The sequence below is a fragment of the Mesocricetus auratus genome, unplaced genomic scaffold (genome assembly GCF_017639785.1).
Source record: "Mesocricetus auratus isolate SY011 unplaced genomic scaffold, BCM_Maur_2.0 Super-Scaffold_4256, whole genome shotgun sequence".
NCBI classification, from domain to species: Eukaryota; Metazoa; Chordata; class Mammalia; order Rodentia; family Cricetidae; genus Mesocricetus; species Mesocricetus auratus.
The window spans coordinates 99,892,647-99,909,376 of NW_024429182.1; positions in this window are offsets into that span (position 1 = coordinate 99,892,647).

Sequence of the window (16,730 nt, forward strand, 5' to 3'; positions counted from 1 at the left end):
TTTTGTGGGAAGAAGACACTTTCCCCTTGGAATGTGCCTCTTTACCTCCCACAAGCCTCAAGACACAGATCTCCTGCATTTGGCCTGAATTAAGTGCACAGACATCAGCTGCCTCTGAATCATGGGCTGCTGGGAGCACACAGGGAGCATTGGCGGCTTGCACACTGTCCAGCAGGCTCTGGGAAGTCTTTAGGGGTACTCATGGAGGAAGGGACACTAGACATCTCCCGGCATCTCCCACAGCAGCTTTCTCTATCTGCTTTTTAAAGTGGACTCCTCTTAATTTAAGGGTTCTGCATCCAAAGACAGGAAAATTACCCATGACTCCAATGCAGTCTCTCTTTATAGAGGTCCAAAGAATTCACAAGCCAGACAGTGGGAGGGTGGGATTAGAACCGTCTGTGGCTCGCTCATGCATGCATGCCTTCATTCACTCATTAATCCAAGGAGTGTGCTTTCAGTGTCCTCCCTGTGCCAGGAACAGTGGGGGCTATGGAGACACAGAGGAACTCAAAATGCACAGGGTCCCTGTCCTCAGATCTTAAAGCTTAAGGAATGGCATGCTTAATCACATGCCCTTCGTTAGCACTTCATAGGCTGCATCCTTTACATGTTGCCTTGACAACCCATGAGACAGGTAAATCTCCAATTTATAGATGAGGAATTTGAGGCTCAGATAGGCAAAACCATATATGCAGGGCCCAGGCAGTGAATGGCAGAGCTGGATTTGAACCTCCAATACCTGGCTTGGGACTGTATGATTGCTTATACATAGTATATGAATATATCTTTTAGCCATGGTATTATATATGAATTATGTACAAACTGTAAATATATTGTATGGCTAATCATCTGTGTTAGTTTGTATGCCATTACATGAACACAGTCCATGCTAGTCTCTGTGTGATATACATATATACTGGGAATCCAGACATGATGAGCTCAGGGTGTGGAGACTGTCAGTCATGGTTCCTAGGGAAATAATGCTTGAGTTGAAATGGAAGGACATCTGTGGGCAATTGATTTTCAGCAACATCACCAATCCCATTTCAGAATTTCCAACATGGGAACTCTGGCAACTGGATACACATTTGTTAAGGATTGAAGTCAATCTCCTATCTCACAACAATACAAAAATTAACTCCAAATGTTAAGAGTTGACACTGTAAGACTCTTGGGAGAACACATTGTCTCAAGTCCTTGTGGCCTTGAATGGTTTCTTAAATATGGTAGCAAGACCACAAGCAACAAAAGGAAAGCTAGATCATCCAAAAAAGAAAAAAAAGCCTTTGTTCTTCAAATTAAACCATCAAAAGAGTAAAGCCCAAACTCACAGAATGAAAACAATTTTTGTAAATCATGTGTCCAAGGAGATTATATCTATAATCTATAAAGAACACTTACAGAACCCACTTAAGACCTGGGGAGCTATGTCTCTAGATTGTGTGACTGACCGGTGGGGTCCTGGAAAGAAAGACAACATCACTAGCCATCAGACAAACACAACTCAACCACAGCCACACTGGCCACACCAGCTACAAGGGATATAATTTCTAGAGTCAAAGTGTGGACAGTAATGTGTAGATGTTGGAACCCTAATTCACACTGGGCAATGTGGTGCAGTTTCTGTGGTGGGTCTGGTAGTTCCTCAAAGGATTGCACATGGTGATCACATGACCCAGTAGTTCCATTCCTAGGAATTTTACCAAGAGAAATGAAAATATATGCCCACACAAAAATTTGTGAACATGAATGTTCACTAGCATTTTTCATAATAACTAAGACGGGGAAACCACTCAGATGCCTACCCACTAGTGAATGAGTTACAAGTGTGGTGTCATCCATGTAATAGAATATTATTTGGCAACGTAAGGTGGGAAGTTACTGAAGTACAACACGGACGAAACATGAGAACACGATGCTGAGTGAGTGGAGCCAGTCACATAAGACCACATGCTGTGATTTCGTTCATATGGACTGTTCAGAATAGACAAACCCATAAAGACAGAGGTAGTGCCTGCCCTAGTCACCAGAACAACTGAGGTGTACAGAGTCTTAGAGGGAGGGCAATGCCAATATTCTGAAATTGGTGTCGGTGACAATCACCCAATAGTGAATACACCAAAAATCTTGAATTGTATACTTTTAGTAGATAAGAGTAATAAAAATAAAAAGTGGTGAATTTTCAAAGATGACTGAAGAAATGTTAACTGTGGCCTGGAAGGGGCTAGGGTTTAGAGGGAACTGTTACAGAAAGGCACTGGGTTGGGAAGCCTGGTGTGTTTAAGAAAGTGGAGACCACATAGCAGGAGTTTATAGGACAAGAGAAAGCATAGAGAGAAGAGGTACTCAGAGATGGTCATGGCCCAGAAATGTCCGCAAGGGGACATGACTCCCAGGTTTGCTTGCAGTACTGGCACCCACCTTCCCTCTTCATTTCACCTTGGGACGGGATGCAGGGTTCAGAAGGAGTCCAGGTCACTTGCCAACAATCCCTGTAAGTGCCACATCTGACACCTGCTGTGTGGCATGGGCACAAGTCCCTGCCTCTGAGCTCTAGTCTGCATTGTCATATGGCTTTCCCTTCCTCCCTGCCTCACTGAGCCTCTGTGAGTGGGGGCCATGGCATTCTGTAAAGAAGGTTAAAAGGTCACTATGCATCTGCTCGGCTGCCTTCCTCCTGCATTCCATTCCAAGGGAGCAAGGCTGTGCATCCCTGACCTAGGTCCAGGGGCTTTGATGTACCAAGATCTGGTCCTGAAACTGAAGGGAAGATTCCCAGGCCTTACTGTCTCCCCTCCCAGCATCCAGACAACGGGCAGGGATAGCCAGGAGAGGGGGATGTGAGAGCCCCAGAGCTGGTCCATATCCCAAGGCCTGACTAATTGGACAGCAGTGCAGAAGCTGGGTCTTGGCAGCAACTGTCTGTTCATTTGTCCTTTGAACAAACATTGAGGCCTCCCTGAAAGCTGAGAGTTCACTCGGCTTAATACCAGCTGTGGATTAGCGGAGGCTGCTGAAGCTGGGGGAAGGCCTAAGGTCCATTAGGACCAGAGGAAGCCAAGTCAGCAAGTCAGAGAGAGAAGGGAAGGGGGCCTTCTGATCTGGCTTCCACACTGTACACACAGGATAGAGTACAGACCAGAGGCCTGTGGAGCCCTCAGCCATCATAGCTACAAAGCAGCCTACAGACATGTAGTGGCTGTGACATGTTTGTCCTGCTGCCTTTGGTACTGGGCATCTTTTTAAGTCCCACTGTGTCCTAGTCACCCCAGCCAACACTCCGCTGAAAGGACTCAGTCACCTATCCACCTCAACCACTCTTGTCGGGACCTGGTGTCAGTGCTGAGCCCAGACCCAGGCCCCACAAAGCCATGCTTGGTATGTCCTCAGCAGTGCCTGCCAGCTGAGCCTGGTTCTACTTTCCAGGACCCTTTGGCATCACCCCTGATATGCCCAAGCTGCTCTGACGGCCCCTGTCTCCCCTTTCCGGAAAGCCACCCCTTCCCTACCTTTGATGGACTCTAATGCTTACCTGCCATCTTTAGACCTGTATACCCCACAGTGTTCCCTTACCCATCTCACCTTTCACAGTATCTTCTTTTGGACATGTGACTGATCCCAGCCTTCCTCTCTTCAAAACCCTTCCATAGCTCATTACACCTGGGACGAAATCCAATTTTTCTGCATAAGTGTGGTGGCCCTTACTATCTTGCTGGCTCTTGCGATCCTGAGAGGCATTGTTCTTCAGTCCCTCTAACTGGCACGTTCCTCACAGCAGCCAGACTCCTGGATTTCCACCTGTCCAGAGCTTACTCTTCTCTCTGTCCTATCTACCTATCAAACCCTCCTGATGTTCCAAGGGTCATATCTTCCAAAGATTTTCCCAGATGGTGGAATCAAGGCCCTCCTACGCCCTCAACTTCTCATCCCTCCGTAGGCATGGAAACCTTGATGGCGATGGGAAGCCCTTGGAGGCTCCGGGTATGTCAGGTTCCTTGAACGGCCAGCCCCATCTGTTTCTCACAATCGGGCAGCGTTTGGGCATCTGAAGCCCACCTGAGTCTTCAGCTGTGCACTGCATCCACAGCTCTGCTGCTTGGGCCAGCACCCCGTTTCCTTCTCCGCAAAGTAGAAATGACACGGGGCGGGGGGGACGACCGTGGTAATTACATGAGGTGACACATGAAAATCACTCAGAGTAGCAGCTGGCAGATTCCAGAACTCACTACTGTCCTCCAGGCAGGCCATCTTCTTCACGGGGTATGTTGGTCAGGGCCACACTGACAGAAAAGCTTCAAGCCCTCCCCCCAACCCCAGTCTTTCTCCAAGGGGCAGCACACATCTTGCTATCGATGAGGAGGACCCTGGGGCCTTTGCTGGCAGGCCTGCAGGCGTGAGACACACTACATCTGCTTCGTGTCTTCTCTGCCTGGGTCACAGGCAAAGGTTCACATTCCCAAGTACCCCAGACATGGCCGATAAGGATGCCTCCGCCTCCGGTCTGGGAACCTCCCTGACTTAATCTCTCTAGATAGGGCCAGGAGGGAGAGGGAAGGCATGCCTCCTGTTTTCTGAGACCTCTCAGAGGCAGACCTCTTGCTCAACCCTGTCTGGTGTGTTCCACTGTTTCAGCTCCGCAGACCGTTCCCTCCTCTACTGCTCCCATTCACCCTTGGCCAGAGCCTGCCAGGGCCTGACCAGTACTACTCCTCTTCCTCCTATACTTTGGTCAGTCTGTGAACAGCCTGAGGAGAGGTCCTTACTAGATGGAACACGCATGGTGGGGCCTCTCCAAACTCCTCTCTGTCCAGGTCCCTTAAAACTTACCCCTCCTTCCTCCCAGCTGATTCATTCAAACCCCAGGTCCCCTGAGAGGCTCTCATATGACAAACGGGGATTTGTCATAAAAGTTGGTCCAACGGCCCCAACCTGGACTCTGCAACTCCACAGAAGCAGGAGGGGTGACTGCAGGTCCTGCCACCGTGAGCTGCAAGGCTATCCCTGTGACCCAGTGTTGAGTCACCAGCCACCTGAGACAGTGACTTGAAACAATGACATTTGTTTTGCTTTCAAACCTGCCTTCTGGCAGAGTTCAGGGACAGTTGCTTTCTGCTCTAGGTGATCTTTCCTGTGCAGGGAGGAAGTCTGGTGGACGGAATCATATGAAGGACTCTTCACAGGCGCGTCGCGCCGCTGAGGCTGGCTGTTGGCTGTGACTTTAGCTGAGGCAGGGGCTTTCTCACGACGGGATGTCATCATCCTCATCACCAGCCATCAGTTAAGGTTAAGCTTAGGAAGTGACGTGACGTCACTTCTGCCACATCCTCCTCATTGAGGAAATTCCAAAGGTGACAGTCCCCAGATGAGGGGTGATGGACTCCATCTCCCCATGGGGAATGATAAGGGTTCAGTTCAAAGACCTGGAACTACTCCAGAAGTCAGCTGTGGAAGGTTATAGTCTGTCACAGGGGCCTGCTCTCTGGGGCTTTTGTGGGTGCTTTCACTTCTTTGATGGGGGCTACACACCGAAGGCTCCTCCTACTTGGAATCTTGGTGGAAGGTCAGAAGCTGTCTACTGAGTTCTGGTAGCAGTGATGGATCTGCTGTGGGTGCCAAGGGCCTTATTTCTCTGACCCTCACCACAATCCTCCTACAAGCGGGCAACGCAGGCCCTGTGGTGCAGCTGAGGCCACCAGGAGTCACCAGGGAGGCTGCAGTTTGAAGCAAGGTCTATGTGGCTCTGAGGGGCCTGCTCTTTTCCTTGTGTCCCCAGCTCAAGACAAACGAGACACAGCAGGAGGAGAGAGCAGCACTCGTTAGCTTCAAATGGGTTATTTCATCTCTCAGAGGCTCAGTTTTCCTCCTCTGCCCAGTGGTATAAAAGTAACCCGTGTTCCAGGGTCAGCGTGGCCTCCAGGACACCCTCCTAGACACCCAGCTCTCTCTAGATAGTACATGGGGGAGGCAGGTCAGCAGACACCTGGGGAATGGCCATCCCCACTCACCAGTGGGGATTCCCCGGTTCCTGTTGGCTATTTTTAAGCTTTGTGGGCAACCACAGAACCACATGTGGGGTTTAACACGGCCATCCGAGTCCGGAAGAGCAAGCAACTGTTCTGATGACGGAAGACAGGCGTCTGAGGTCAGGGTGCCCCTCACTTTCCTCCTCCTTCCTCTGGCTTGATGCGGATTCCTCTTTTGGGAGGCTGTGGGCCGTAGCAAGCGTGGTAGTGTGCATTTTCACTAACTCTGGGTGTCTTCTTATCTGAGCAAAAGTAAGTCTGCCAGGAAGGAAGCTAGGTGGAGGGTGGGAATAGAATAGGGCTGGCTTTTACTCACTCTGCCTCAACCTCCCCAAGAAGATGGAAGCTCACAAGAATTGGCTAGGAATGTGGATGTGGGTGTGTAGTGGAACTGTAGGGAACACTGCAGTCTGGGTCTTAGAGCTATGCTCCTGCTTGCCACGGCTATTTCATGCCATGATAAGGAAGGGGAGGCTTTGAAAGCCCCAAGGACTGTGCCTAAGATCAGTGCCCCTCCCAGTGCACACGTGGGGACAACTTTGGGCCTAAGGCATTGCTGTCTCAGGCACCAGTCTGGTTTACTGCAGTGCCCCAAAGGCCTCTCTAGGCTTCTCTGAGGGGCCCAAGCCCCACCCGTACCCCACTGAGACCCCAATTCTCACTTTTTTGACCTCAGGAAATAATGTTCATAAAAGTGCCACTAGCCATGGTTAGGACTCAGAAGTTCTGTGATTTCCCAAGAGAAAAAGAGCTATGATTGCCGTGTGGTCTCAAACACAAGGGCCACGTGCACAGGCTCTCGCCTCACAAGGGCACCTTCCCACAGGCTTGAGGATCTCCAGCACATACTCATTCAAGCAAGCACAAACACAGGCAGACACCTTCTCATACTCCTACACCAGGATGCCCCCATGTCACAGAAACCGAACGTGAACATGCATACACCCCCAACTCGTGTATATTAACATATTTAATGCATACTTGTGCAAAACACACAATGCACAAATTGACATATGTGACTGTCATACACTTTTGTGGCAAGCAAGTGCATACACTCAGAGGACATTTGCTTGAATTGTGAAATCTTACATACCAATAGATTCTCATGGAATCAAGGCCTTATCTGTGCAAACATAAGCATGTGCATATACTTCCTTTGCATGTATTCATACCCAATAACAACCAGCACAGACAGTAAACATCTGCACATGTAGAACACCACCGCACACCTGAGCCATCTGCACACACAGGCAAGTCCTGTCCACACACCTGCATGCCCGCACTAAGACCTTACAGGTGGAGACATGTACAAACTCACCACTGCCATGCACCGTGTGCACACACTGCCTCTTCTGAGCCCTGAAAACCCCCAGCCCCCGGGTGCGTAGGAGGTCAAGCCAGCCACCTTCCATGTGGGGGGCATGGTGGAAAGTATGACCTGAGCTACCTTTTGTAAGAAGAGCGAATGCAGGGTGGGGTTAAGGGGGTTTTCCAAGCTGTTACAGCATCAGTGAGTCTGTGTGACCAGGGCTACCATAGCTGATCACCTTCCACGGGTCCATCCAGCTGTTTGAGACATTCAGGCTCAGCATGAGAATCAGTTTATTCTTCAATGAGGGAACAAAACCCTCAGGCTTCCTGTATGCAGACTGCCCAAGGGTTAGGGGTAGAGAGCGGAATGGTCTGGGGTCAGGCTGTGGGGTGTGTGGCTGTAAGAAGGGATGCTGAGTGGGCCTTCTGGGAACATTAGGCATTTTTCTAAAGCCATGTCAACCTCATGATCAACTCCCAGTTAACGTTTCAAGTGACCAGTTTGCTAGATTTAAATACTAAATGCATTAAATTTACCACTTGTTTTCAACTCAAAAGCACACAGGGCTGGTGGGATGGTTTAGCAAGCCCGATGACCCTAATCCAATCCCCAAGCCCCACATGAAGGAGAGAGCCAACTCCTACAAGTTGTCCTCTGATCTCCACACATGTGCATGGGCCTGTGCATACACACAAATGTAATAAAAACTCTAAAAGCATACAACAGTTATATTGGGCAGATTGTTATTTGTTTTCATTTTATATGCAAAATAGCACTTTAAAGAATGTTCCAGAGGACAAAAGTTAAAAATCAAAGAATGGCTTAGTTTTGCTTTATTCAAGACAGAGTTTCCCTGTATAGCTCTGGCTGTTCTGGAACTCATTCTATAGACCAAGCTGGCCTCAAATTCACAGAGGTCTACCTGCCTCTGCCTCCCAAGGGCTGGAATTAAAGGTGTGCACTACCACCTGGTGTGAGAATGGCTTAGTTTAATAGGGATCCTTAATGCTTGCTCCCGGAGAAGGACTTTCTGGAACATCTGCCAGGAGCAACCTTCTGGAAGCCTTATAGGCACTTTGTGAAAACATCTGTCTCCAGGTGTCACATGACTTGGACCTGCGTTCTCCTTTGTCTGGCCCTGTGAGTTTGGCTAAGTTCTTGTTTCTCTTGGGGCCTCAATCTCTTCATGTACAAAGGACTCACTTTCTGACATATCATGAATCCCTCCAGCAACCTTAGCCCCCAGTAAGGCTGGGGACTGAGCTGCTGGCACTATAGAGAAGGTGTAGATACTGTTGGGGGTGGCCCAGCCCTGCTGGGAAGTCAAACTGCTGTGTTTGAATGGTGACAGGACTCCAGGCAGGGGAGGGGTGAGCTGGCTATGCTGGCTGTGTGAGGGACGCACAGGGCTGCAGGGTGGGGCTCCGCTAACTTTCCTTTCCTGGTAACGTGCCGCGCTAAGCTCATTTCCTTTTTCTGAAGGGAAATGCCATTGACATCACACAACTGGATTTCAGTGAGGCCTGAGGAGAACTCGTGATCCTCTCGCAGGCAAGAAACATGCACAGTGGGCCGAGATGCAAATGCACCCAGGGTAGGTTTGCAGAGTTCTCATTTGCAGCTACTGGCCCTTGCTTTAGAAATGAGGCCCCATGGGTTGGAGAGGGCCAAAGATTGTGGGCCAGTGCAGGTTCACGGATGGAGGGTAGCATCTACCTCATCCATTTTAACAATGGCCCCACACATTTACCACCTTGCCCAGCCCAGAACCCATCCTCTACCTGGACAAACTGCCTGCCAGCACCTTTCTCCTTGCAGAAACATGCACACCTGCCCTTGCTCGGCTACCCCAAGTATGGGCCTTCTTGTTCTTCCTCAGGGAAGGTTCAGCTTCTGCTCAGTCTCCCCTCATCCCCACCTTTTTCTCCAGTCCATCCTCCATTCAGCTTCCTGGTGACATCGATAATGCATAGAATCTGTGAAGTCACTCTTCAACTGGGCCTTCCTAGGGTTTCTTAGGTGGGCATTGGGGGGGAACTCCATGTAGTCCCACCCTCCCTCTCTGCTGCCACCACTCAAAGGCCCCTTAGCACAGAGAATGTAGAAATAGTCACCCATTGTCACATCCTCTGCTGGAGCTCCACCTCCTACCTGCTGATAGTCACCCCTGGGAAACTCGGCTGCTCTTTCCCTCCCTATCGGGAAGCTTATCTCCTGGTCTGTGTATCTGAGTCTTCTACCTCCTTGAGAGCAACAACGATGCTTTCCTGTGGAAAATTGCAAGCACACAACAAAAAGAGAAGGATAAAGAGTTCGCACAATCCTTACCCATTTTCAACTCACAAGAGTGTATGCCCCCAGCTTCTCTCCTGTTGGGTTATTCGGTTCAATCCAGAACATCAAGGGCTTTTACCTGTAAGTACTATGACCTGGATGACATTCCCAGGGGATCAAACTGGAGTCAGCATCTTTGTAGCAAGAGCCTTTACCTACTGAGCCATCTCTCCGGATCCTCTGTTATTTTTGTTGTTACTTCTTGAGGCAGCGTCTCAGGCCATAGCTCAGGTTGGCCTGGGACTCATTATGTAACCCAGGCTAGCCTCAAATTTGAGGCACGTCTACTCTTTAAATCTTCCGAGTGTGGGATTACAAGCATAAGTCACCGTGCCCAGTTCCTACCTTTAATAATAGTTTATAATCACTAATCTCCACATCTGTCTAATTATCTTTGTTCAAAGTTGCGTCCAAGCAAGGTCCCTGAATGAATTTGGTTTGTTATGTTTTCCGGCCCTTTTCAATCCATAGTTTTCTCTTTATTTTTTGAACTTATTTGCTGAAGAAAGCAGGTTATTTGGACCATGTAGTTTTTAGTCCAATGGTGCCATTTATCACATTCTTTTATAAGTGTTTCTGTCTCATTGTCTACTTATTTGTGTGTAGAGGCCAGAAGAGGACACTGGGAGTCCTGCTCTATCTTTCTGTATTCCCTAGAGACAGTTCTCTCACTGAACTGGAACTAGGCTGGTAGCCAGCAGCCCCAGCATCCTCCTCTTTGTCCCCATAGGGTCAGGGTTGCAGCTGTGCAGCCACATGTGGCTTTTTACATGGGCACTGGGGACTTAAAAGTAGGTCCCCAGGACTGTACAGCAGGCATTCACCCCTGAGCTATCGGCCCAGCCCTCATTTAACATATTTTCACTCTTTCCGCTTCACTGGGAACTGGGAATTAGGTAAAGGCTTTATTAACTCCAGACTTCAAGCTTGTAGATGCTCTTCAGAAAGCTCAACACACACCTGATGTGTGATGTTCTCCTCTGGTGCTCTCAGAAGTCTTTGAGGGTCTTGATCTACTGTAAGACAATGGCTTGTCTATCTATCTATCTATCTATCTATCTATCTATCTATCTATCTATCTATTTTGGGACAGAGTCTCACTATATAACTCTGACTCTCCTGGAACTCACCATGTAGACCAGTCCAGCCTCAAACTCACAGAGACTCACCTGCCTCTGCTTACCAAGTTCTGGAATTAAAGGCATGTACCACCATGACTGGTACCAATGATGCTTTAATTTGATCATTTATTTTTCATATGTGACAGCCAGAATGCATCTACAGAGTTAAATTTCTCTCATTCACTCTGATGTCTTCTAGGTTCAGTTTGTCCAACAAAGGCAGGTGAAATACTTCCTTTCTTATTAGCTGTGTTACCAATTTTCAGAATGAGTGGGTTCTCAGCATTCACAGGACATGTCCAGTGAGGGATGGTGTTGGCAGGTGTTACCTTGGGTTTTTGTTGTTGTTTTTGCTGCATCTCAGATGCCATCTTTTGCTTTGCTACATCTTTTATCCATGAAGATCTTTGGTTCCTTCTCCATCATATTGACCCAAACCTACTATTATTTCACAACTTCTCCACTTTCTAGTATGACAAAATGTACAGGCTTCAATCCTCTGTGGAGACCTGGAATCCTGCCCCTCCCCCCCAGAAGTCTTGTTTCTTTTTATGAAAAGTGGTATTTAGGGACTTCAAGTCTGGGTGTTTGGGTGTTTCTGATGCCATTTTGTTGGTCTTGATTTTAGAGCTTTTCACTAGGTGGAGCTGGCAATTTATATCAAGATTTCATAGCCAGGCAGTGGTGGTGCACGCCTTTAATCCCAGCACTCAGGAGGCAGAGGCAATCAGATCTCCAAGTTCCAGGCCAGCCTGGTCTACAAAGTGAGTTTCAGGACAGCTAGGGCTATACAAAGAAACCTTGGGGATATAGCTCAGTTGGTTGAGTGCTTGGCTAGCATTTACGAAGCTCTGGGTTCATTCCCTAGGACCACATAAATTGAGTATGATGGTACATGCCTGCAAACCCAGTATTTGGAAGGTAGAGGCCCCCCAATAACCATTCCTCCTCCATTTCTATTCAGAGAAGGGCAGGCCTCCCATGGATGTCAACCAAACATGGCACATCAAATTGAAGGCTAGATGAGGCAACCAAGTATGAGGAAGAGGGTACCAAAAGCCGGCAGAAGAGTCAGAGACAGCCCCTGTTCCTACAGTTAGGAGTCCCACAAGAAGACCAAGCTACACACTGTCACATATATATCGAGGGCCTCTGAGTTTTTAATTAGAGAAAATGTGCCCATATTTGTATATCCTCTTTCCTGTTTTGATAAATGATAATGCAGCATACATATTTTATCCCACTTTATTCTCTCATTTGACATTGTGTCCTGGAGAACTTCCATTAGAACAGTCAGAGAGCCCCCTCCTTTTCTCCTGGACAAACCTCCCCCATTAACAGCCCTCCAAGTTTTCACACTGCAGAGGGCCCAGTCACGATAGCGTCATGCAAGTGTTTTTTTGTTTTTGCCAGTGTATCTTTGAAATCAATTCCTAGAAGTGAGATTGCCAGGACAAAGGGTACACATATGTAATTTTTCTAGAAATTGCCAAGTTCCCCAAATTCCCATATATGGCTCCCACCATTCCATATTCCCAGCATGCAGGGTGTGTGAGAAGGCCCATTTTCCCACGGCACTGCCAAAGGGTCTGCTCTCCAGCCTTTGGCTTGTTGCCAGTCTGATAGATGAAAAAATAGCATCTTGGCCCAGTTTTAATCGGATCGTGCTGAAGCCTTACAGCTTTCTATATGTTCAGGACCTGATTCACTTCTGGGTGTCCAGTGCTCAGTGTGGAGCTCTGAGAGAGTTCTAGAACAAAGGAATGAAACCACACACACACACACACACACACACACACACACACAGAGAGAGAGAGAGAGAGAGAGAGAGAGAGAGAGAGAGAGAGAGAGAGAGAGAGAGGTAAACAGATGAGGAAATGTAGTACTGATGACAGTGGCTGACTTGACCAAGGTCATACATCCAATAGGCGTCCGAGCTGGAACTAGAGTTGATTTCATTTTTCTGACTAAGTGGCAGTGTCCAGCAGAGAGCTTAGAGAGCACAAGAAACTGTAAGCAGGAAAATTCAACTCTGTCCCCTTGCCGCCCATATTTTGCAGTTTAGTTCATTTCCTACCACTTTATGCTTTTTTTCCAGCTTTGATTATTCCACCCATGGCTTTATACTCTTTCTATTTCTTAAAAAACTTAATCTACTTATTTGTGTGTGTGGGGGGTCCTGTGCTAAGTAAGCGCTTGTTTGAGTTCAAAGGACACCTTGTGGGAGCTGGTTCTCTCCTTCTAGCAAGTGGCTCCCAAGGACTGAACTCAGGCTATCAAGTGTCTTTCCGCTGAGTACCCGACAGCCCTCTGCTAGTTCTTCTCTAACACTTCCCAGGTGTTTATGTCAGCAATAAATTATCAGAGACAAGCTGCTTGGGGGGAGAACAGAGCTTTGTTACTTCACAATTTTGGGTGCTGGAAGTCTAAGTAGTGAGGACCTGCCATTGGTACAGGTCTCACACGAGAGGTGGAGGATGGATGTGGTGTGGAAGGATGACACCTGGAACAGGAAGCTGGAGAGCTGGTGTAACGGGAGGCTTTTGTCAACTAAACACAAACCTAGACTCACCTGGAAAGAGGAATTCTTGACTGAGAAGATGCCCCCATCAGATTGGCCTGTAGGTAAGTCTGTAGGGCATTTTCTTGATTAATGATTGATGTGGGAGGCCCAGCTCATCTTCAATGGTGCTACCCCTGCACAGATGGTCCTGGGTGACATAAAAAGGCAGGCTGAGCAAGCCATATGGGACAAGCCAATGTCCGATGGTTTCTGCTTGAGTTCCTGCCTCCAGTTTCCTGCCTTGAGTGCTTAACCTGCCTTGACGGTGTACTGCAACCTGTGAGGTGAAGTAAACCCTCTCCTCCCTCAGTTGCTTTGGTTGTGGTCTTTATCACAGCAGTAGAAACCTGACTAGGACAGGTGGGTGGGCCAGGTTCGGGATTCCACAACCTCTCAGGAGAGCTGCATTAATCTCTTTGAGGACACATCCCCAGCAACCTAAGGACCTCTTAAGCATTCCTTCTGCTCGCACATCACCACCTAAAGACCAAGCTTCCAAAACATGAAACTTTGGGAGGGTCAGTCAGCATCCAAAACACAGATCCCACTCATAACAGCTCTGCAAACGAATGGCCATACGATGCCTTCTCTATTCCAATATGCGTCAATGCATTTCTTTCCTGTTACTGCCCAACTTCCAGATCATTTCCAGATTTTTGCTGTTACGAAAATATTCTACCACGCTGATCTCTGTTCACATCCTAGATTTTTACCCCTTAGAATTGATTCCTGGAATCCCAGCTCCATGATCCAAGTTCATGGTTTTTCTTGGCCGCACTCAGAGGGGAGTTGGTTAAGCTTTGCCCCGTGACTCCGTAGAGCCCCTGCCTTGCCCTGCTTCTCAGAGTCTGTGATCTGTAGTCCAGACCCAATCACACCCAAGGCTGCTTACAAGATGGATGGGCTGTGGCCCACCCTGAACAAGAAATGGCTCTCTCCTAGCACACGCTCATATTCTCTGCCTTCCCAGGGCTATAGCCCGATGACCTGCAGCCAACAGGAGGAAGCCACACACAGGCAGAGGGAAACCGATAGAGGTGAGGGTCAGTGTGGATGCTGAGCGGGTCTGCCTTTGTGAGCACTCACAGGGCAATGGAGCAAATGCTGGGGTCAGACCCTCCCACTCTGTGAAGGAATGATTGTACAAGTCAAAGATGGTGGGACTTGGGGAGGCTGCCTGGGAGAAGTGAGTGTAGTGATAGGAACGTAGCCCCTGACAGATGAGGTGGGGCAGTGGGGCCCTCCACGCCGAGTCCAGAGACACTGAGTCTTATCCCACAGACAGTGAAGCAGGGCATGGCAATAATGCTCGAACTGAGAATAACCCTTAGGCCGCTAGGGATGGGGGCGAGTTTGGGGGTGGAAACTGGGCAAATGAAGGACAAAACCCTCAGTCTGAAGATAGTATCGACACTCTATGACAACAGAGGGGATGGAGAGGAGGGATAGCGGTGACACAGAATGTAAAATGGTATACCAACAGTTTACAGACAAGACCTGGCCTAGAACCTAGGATACCTGGATTCCAGTCTGCTGAGAGGAACAGAGCTCTTGCTTACATTCAAGACTATGTTTCTATTCTTCTACCCCAAGAAGGTTGCCCTAGCTCGCCTCTGAAGAGCTTTATGCCCTCAAAATCCTGTGCCCCATAAGCTGCCAGGCAGCCAGGCTTCCTGCAGGGGCGAAGGGAAAGGAGCCTGATGTTGAGCCAGGGTGGGGCTCAGGGTCCCAGCTCTGTCTCTCCTCCTCATCCATCTCACAGTGCTAATAGCAGCAGGGTGGCCTGGGCCCAGGCCAGAGACCAGATGCAGGAGAGAGGAACTGTCTCAGCTGGCAGAACAGAGAGGAAGAATGCAGAACTTCCAAAAAGCTGTGAACAAGTTGTGGGCTCTGGCCGGGTGCCATGGGCCGTGGTGAGCCAGGGTGGGGGAGGCAGGCCCATTTCCCTTCTGTGCATCAGGGCTGTAAGATGACAGAGAGCCCAGGATGACTGACAGCATTTGAAAGCAAGCCCTGCCTCTCCTGGGCTAAATGGATGCCACCTGGCTGCCTCCTCTCACCCCACCCCCACGCAAACAGTTGTCATCCATAGCACAGACTGCTGTCTCTCCTTGCCTCAGCTGGTTCCCAAGGAGCCTCTTGTGCTCCTTGGCCTTAGAGAGACTGCCAATGACTGTGGAGACCTCATGCTTGCTAAAGGGAGCCAGTGAGAATGGTTCTCCTGGCCTGGGTTGGAATTCTTTCTCTTTACTCTGAATGGGGCAACTTGGGTCCTGTTTCCATTCAGTTACAGTCTCTCCAGGGAGGTCCTGTGAGGACTGGCTTAAAGCAGATGTGATCTAGTCTGAGTGCTGGGAGTAGGGGGAACATCCAATCAGAATTGGGGTTCTCTGAGGTAGCAATGATGTGCCTGTGCCCCCCCCCCAGTCTCAGTCCTGACTGAATCAGGCAGGGCATCCAAGTCTCTGGGGGCACAGAGGGAAGAATGAGTAGCTTGGGCCACCCAGAGGGCAAGTGACAGAGACTAAATTGAAAATAAGTATGCAGCAAATCCATCGGGCTGAAAGCAGCCCCCCAAGACCCTGCACGGTTTCTCTGGGCTCAGCTGGTCTGCCCCACAGGGCTGGCTCTGTTTCAGCTTCAGGGTGCATGTACTTACCCATCACTGAAGCTACTTCAGAGCTGACAAATCTTGGCCGGGATCCAAGACTGGGGGTGTGGGTTTGAACCCCGGCTCTGAGCTTCTGGGATTAGGGCCCCCCAGTACCTCTTGGCTTCATTGCTTTTACTAACTGTGAAGTGTTGTGGAACCACTAGGCTTCCCTCCTGCTGGAGAAGGCAAATGCCGAAAAGCTGTGGAAAACGGGCAGGCTTTGAATCTACTCGGCAACAGAAGAGGACATAAATTCAGAGAGGGTTGGTGACCTGCCCAGTGTCACACAGGACTAGAATTTAGGCCTGCTTTCCCAGTCTTGTCTCTTGCCCTAGGCCCCCAGGGTTAAGATAGGTCCACCCCTAGCCTGGGGTGCCAGGGAGATACGGCTGCAACTTGGCAGTGCCTGCTTGCACGTCCTCCAGTTTTGGGGGCCATTCTTCAGGGGTTCACCGAGGTGAGACCACACTTCCCCTCAGGCGGCTTCCTGTTTTTGCCAAACAATGACCTTTTCGGGACCCGGTGCCAGCAGGCTGCAGCTGTTGCCAAGGCCTTGACTTCTTTCAAGAGAGGAAGAAAAGGTCCCGGTCCCCAGGGATGCAACTGGCCCATACTCAGACATGGCTCTGAATTCAGTCATCCTCTCTGTCCTGGTCATACACGTGAGTATTGAGCTCTCTCGGTACCCAGAAGACACAGCTACATAAGGTGTGTTAAGCAG